At 43.6% G+C, this 6,000-nt stretch overlaps 1 long non-coding RNA gene across 1 annotated transcript in view; it reads right to left on the bottom strand.

Moving 5' to 3' along the window:
• Positions 1-385: 385 nt before the first annotated feature.
• The window catches only part of LOC141047025 (uncharacterized), a 30,359-nt gene continuing 24,744 nt past the window's right edge, over positions 386-6,000 (bottom strand). Inside the window, exon 2 of the long non-coding RNA XR_012219735.1 lies at positions 386-506. This is a non-coding gene — a long non-coding RNA (uncharacterized lncRNA). The remainder of the gene's footprint in view (positions 507-6,000) is intronic.

Below are 6,000 nucleotides of genomic sequence, written 5' to 3'. Positions count from 1 at the left end.
CACAACTGATCATAATTTTGTGACAGACGTTTCAGTGCATGATAAGAAAAATTAACCCTTTTTTTCCCCTTTTTTTGGTAAAATTGATTCCCCCTCTTCATAGAAATCTGGTATATATTTCTGTTATAAGCCACCCTTTCTGCTACAAATATTATTAAACTATTAATTTATGAACACATACACAAATTTATAAACATATCTTTTTATTATTTTTCATTTTTCACAACTTCTAATGGATATATACTCATTCTTATATATTTTTTAATACATTTTTAATAAATATATTTTTAATTTTTACATATCCATATGCTATATATATATTTTTTTCTAATTATAAGAAGAATTCCCTTGAAGATCAGTACTCGTTATGGTGTAGTGGTCAGAGCTTCTGCTCTTCTTTTTTTTTTTTTTCAAGTGGGATCGTTTTTTTTCGGACATAACAAAAAAAAAATTTTTTATGCATTTATTATATTTCTTTCTTCTCTTTCTTCTTCTTTAAATTTTATCTGTGAATGAATAAAGAAATTATGTTATTTTATATAGAAATTGAAGATTATGTTTTAACATGTGATAGATCCGAACGTCATTTGAACGTTGACTTCTTGTAAAAAACATGTGACTATTGGTGCCAAAATTAAAATATGGAGTGTATTTAGTCTGGCAACAATGCTAGTTTTTAATGTCTGTCATCCCCTAAGGAAGAAGTAACTATTCGAAACTCGTTAGGAATAAAACATCAATCTTTCATCTCAACTGGAATTGTGTCTATTGTTTAGTAGAGCACGAAGTCCATAAAAAAGTTCCATAAGGTTTTCATATATCGGTGATCACTGGTTTGGCCCTTGGATGTGCAGCAGCTGAACACTTATTCTATATGCTTTATCTCTCCTATAACGGGTGAGTAGACATTATATATTTGTACATATTTTATCATCGGATAAGACCCTATTTGCACTTCTTTCGTTCCTGCAGTATAAATCATTGACACCTCTTTTTCCAAGAACACATCTCCAAAGTCCTTCAGGTACCCCGGAAGACCCTCCAAACTAGAGGAGCATATTTGTACATTTTTTAGACATTTCTTTGAACAGTGGAGGCTCCAATTCACAATCTCCTTCAGACACCAATCAATAACTGGATTTTGAGTCTGCAACCATGGAAACCCCAGTGCCAATCCAGCAGGTGAATTATGCAACACAATACAGGAGATGGATTCAGAGTGGATTGCCCCCACTTGGAGAGTGAAATCCACTGTTGCTCTATTGACCAAATTGTGTGGTAATAGTGTCTTGTCAAGGGTGATAATTTGAATGGGTCTCTCTAAACTAACTGTCCCTAACCCTAGCTTCAAAACCAGTCACAAATCAATAAATTTAACAGCAGACAAACTGTCAATGAACGCCAATGTTGATAACACCTGGTTCTCGAAGGAAATCATCGTATGTATCAGTATTTTGTCAGAGGAAGAAAAAGGTGCCTGCGAGTTTGCTTGACCTCCTCAGTTGTCACCTAGACTCACACGTTCTCCCAATGGTTTGGTGGCTTGAGGATGAGTTAGGCAATTCTTAAGAAAATGTCCAGAGAGACCACAGCATAGTGGTCCTCAGTATAGAGTCCGAGGTCTTGTCTCCGTCCTCTCTCCGCAACACGAAGACTGGCAACTCTAACCTCGGGTAAATGGACCTGCTCCAGGGAAGTAAAACATGCAGCCTGCTGTTCACCTTGTCTCCCACGGATTCTGAGGTCCATTCGTATTGCCTGAGTCATGGCCTCCATCAGAGCATTCTTGAGTGTCTTGGAAAGGCCTGTTTGGAGCTGGCACCTGAGAGCAGCATTGTTCCACAGAACCTCAATGGACCACTGCTGGAACTCAGTACAGTAGCCCTCAGCTGTGTGACCCCCCTGTGCCAGGTTCATGATCTTAGCCTCAGTAACCTGGATTCTGTCGGGTTCATCATAGATCAGACCTAAACTGGCAAAAAAAGGCATCAATGGAAAACCGTTCTGGGGCTTGTGGGGACAAACAAAATGCCCAGGTATGAGGACCCCCTCGCAGTAGGGACATGATTATTCCCACCCGCTGGAACTCCTCCCCTGACAACAAGGGGCGCAGGGTAAAAAATAACTTACAGCTCTCCCTGAGTACCCTAAACTGGTCTTTTCTCTCCTGAAAATTTATCAGGGAGGGACATGACAGGTTTGGGATAGAGTTGAGCGAAACGGGTCGGCCAAATTCAGAATCTGCCGACTTTGGCTAAAGTCGGGTTTCGCCGATCGAAACCCGACCATTGAGTGAGGTCGGCCATGAGGTCGCTGACCCGCATGCCAAAGTCACGCTACCCACAATGCTTCCAGCACCTTTTCTCATCCAATCATCAAGGACGCACACGGTGGGCAACGCGATTACATAGGCAGCGGCCCCCACCATGTTAAAGAAGGGCATTGAAGTGATTGGCTGGCTTTGTGTGGCATCACAGTGCCTATAAAAGGCCATGACCGCCGACCGCCATCTTACTTCTGCCGATCTTAGCATAGGGAGAGGTTGCTGCTGCTCGTTCTCAATAGGGAGATTGTTTAGGCAGTCCAAAAAAAAAATTGCTTCTGCTGATAGCGAATCTCACTGTACAACACAACAGTATAATGTGCAGTGACAAAGGAGGATATATTTGTGTGCAGTAGCTCTGTTGGTTATTTGGCTGCCTTATAAGGCTCCCTGATAGCTGCATTGCTGTTTGCATACTGCTGTGCAGAGTGCTTTTTTAAAAGCAAAAATCCTTTTATTCCTTTTTTTCTGCACTGTAGGTACTGAGCATAAATTTTTTCACACACCGTATAGAGGTGTACGCTCCTCACGCTACCATGTACCGGCTGGTATCACAGACAAATACATGCTATATGTGTGTGACTCCGTAACAAAATACACGGAGATGAACATTTTTCCATACATACACCGTATAGAGGTGTCTGATTATCAAACAGTATTGGATATCTGGTGTTCTTATTATGGTCACATCTACACAGAGTCAGCGTGTGTGTGTGTGTGTGACACTCCATAAATACATATACGGACATTTCCATTTCTCCATACACCGTATTGAGCAGTCCGATTCTCAAACATTATCGGATATCTGGTGTTCTTATTATGGTAACATCTACACAGAGTCAGCGTGTGTCTGTGAGACTCTGTAAATACATATACGGACATTTCCATTTCTCCATACACCGTATTGAGCTGTCCGATTATCAAACAGTATTGGATATCTGGTGTTCTTATCACGGTCACATCTACACAGAGTCAGAGTGTGTCTGTGAGACTCTGTAAATACATATACGGACATTTTCATTTCTCCATACACCGTATTGAGCAATCCGATTCTCAAACAGTATCTGATATCTGGTGTTCTTATCACGGTCACATCTACACAGAGTCAGAGTGTGTCTGTGAGACTCTGTAAATACATATACGGACATTTTCATTTCTCCATACACCGTATTGAGCAATCCGATTCTCAAGCAGTATTTGATATCTGGTGTTCTTATTACGGTCACATCTACAAAGAGTCAGCGTGTGTGTGTGACATTCCGTAAATACATAGACGGAGATTGACAGTTTCACCAACAACGTATACAGCTGTACACCTCTGATACAGTACCGTATTTCTGCTTGTTGGATTGCGGTGAAATAGGTACTGGGTGAGCGTCTGTGACTCACAAAATATATACGGAGATTTCACTTCTTACATACACCTTACACAGCTGTACGCTACTCATACAGTACCATTTCTCTGCTGGTATTTTTGGTACATTTTCCCAAACATGAGGAAGTCTGGTGGAAGAGGCCACGGACGTGGGCGGGGGAGCACAGCTGGTACTGATGGTGGTGGTGCATCGGCTGGTTCTGGCAAAAGCACAATAGCAGCTAAGGCAGGAGGTGTTGAGCCTGCATCATAATCTTGCACAAGAAGGCCTTTAAGGCTCCCTTTTCTGGGAGTAGGTAAACTGCTTTTAAAGCAGGAGTGTTATGATTGAGTCACCGTAGGAGGCAAAAACAGAAATGCTAGCTAAGTCCAGAAAACCAGAGAGGTTGGCAGCTATCGGACTGCAAAACCCCTGATCCTATCACAACAACTAACAGTAGCCATGGGGGGTTCCTAAGATGCCCTAGACCCCTCGATCACAGCCGGAGAATTAAATAGGCCTAAAGAAAGAAAGGGGAAATCTAAACTGTCCCAGAGCAGACCCCAAAGCAATAGGCAGCCCCCAACATATAGTGACGGTGAAGCAAGATGAAAACACTGACACAGACAGAAAGATAGACGGGGCCCAAGCTAACTAGATAGGAAATGACAGGAAGGCTGCTGTCTGCAATCCGTGAAAAACCCTATGAAAATAAGAGCCAACAGACTGACAGTGAAAAAGGCCCTGAAGACGCTAGGCTTCAAAAAAGCTATGTCAGTACTCAGGAATATTCTGAAGACAGAGCAACCGGCAAAAGGAGATTCAGCTCACCCAGCAGGGAATGGCAGAATCCAGAAAAGCAAGGAAAACAAAAACAAAACACAAATGCTAACAGGCAAAGCAGAAAACTTAGCTTTAGAGGAGCAGGAATCAGACTGGTGTCCTAGAAGTCCACAGAGAAATCACCCGCAGGGCAGAAGGGCGTCGGCAGCCTTATATTCAGTCAGTGACTCCACTCAGCCAGTCATCCTCATTAGGCTCAGGTGCCTGATAATCAGGCTCATTACCTTCCTTGACCAGAATAGGGAGTTCACCAGACCTCAGTGACGAAGGGAAAAATGAACTCACAACACAGGAGCATCAGGAACTGGTTTTGCCTTACATTGCCGAAAAAACCTCCAGCTCTATCGCCTCCTCTTCTGAAGTTTAAAAAAATGCAAGCACTGAGTCGTCAGTGCAGGCTTCTGGTCAGGAACCACCACTTTCCTTGTCTCCTTCACCCCCACTAAAAGTGAAGGATGTGGCAGTCCACACTTCAGATTACTCCATGGAGCTCTTTTCACATGCCATGCCTGTGTTATCAAGTGAAATTCTGAATTCCCCAGTCCAACATGAATCGGAGATGGAGTGCACTGATGCACAGCCACTGTGAAACTCAGGTGCCCTTTTCCGCATGCTATACCACCTTACACAGTGACACAAAGGAAGGTGCAGATGAAAGTACCGGTTCCCTGAGCAGGTGGGGGGTCCTACTCATGGGCAACGGCAGTGGCACAGGGCCCCTCATAGTACGCAAAAGTGTCTCTGCCGGTGGGAGGCCCCACTCACCGTCAGACATAACGTCGTACTATGAGGGGCCCTGTGCCAGTGCCGTCGCCCACGAGTGGGCCCTCCATGCTTGCTCAGGGCCACAGCACTTGCAATACTTACCTCTCCCTACTCCACTACCGTGATGTTTTCCGCCTTTCCTGACAGTGACATTCAGGTTACAGAGCGCGATGACATCACGTCTGTATGCCCTCTACCGAAACAGTACAAATGTAGAGAGCTTGAAGATGGCACTGCTGAGGAGTCCAGAGTAAAGCAGTGCCCAGCAAGGAGAGGTATTTCATTTTTTTAAATGTTGGGAGCAATTTTTGGGGAGTAATATACACTGTAGAATGATATATGGGGCCCATCATACACTGGAGCATCATCCATTTAGCCCATCATATACTGGAGCATTCCAAATGGGGGACATCAGACACTGGAGCAGCATTTATGGGGCCCATTATACACTGGAGCATTAGAAATGGGGCCCATTATATATGGAGCATTATTTGGGCCCTTGAAACACTGGAGCATCATCCATTTGGCCCATCATATACTGGAGCATTCCAAATGGGGGACATCAGACACTGGAGCAGGATTTATGGGGCCCATTATACACTGGAGCATTAGAAATGGGGCCCATTATATATGGAGCATTATTTGGGCCCATAAGACACTGGAGCATCATCCATGGGGCCCATCATATACTGGAGCATTCTAAATGGGGCAGAT

Source organism: Dendrobates tinctorius, unplaced genomic scaffold, assembly GCF_039654945.1.
Source record: "Dendrobates tinctorius isolate UK_male_01 unplaced genomic scaffold, ASM3965494v1 ptg000125l, whole genome shotgun sequence".
NCBI lineage: Eukaryota > Metazoa > Chordata > Amphibia > Anura > Dendrobatidae > Dendrobates > Dendrobates tinctorius.
The sequence above is the reverse complement of the archived record's forward strand: the minus strand, read 5'-3'. Positions and strand labels throughout refer to the sequence as shown.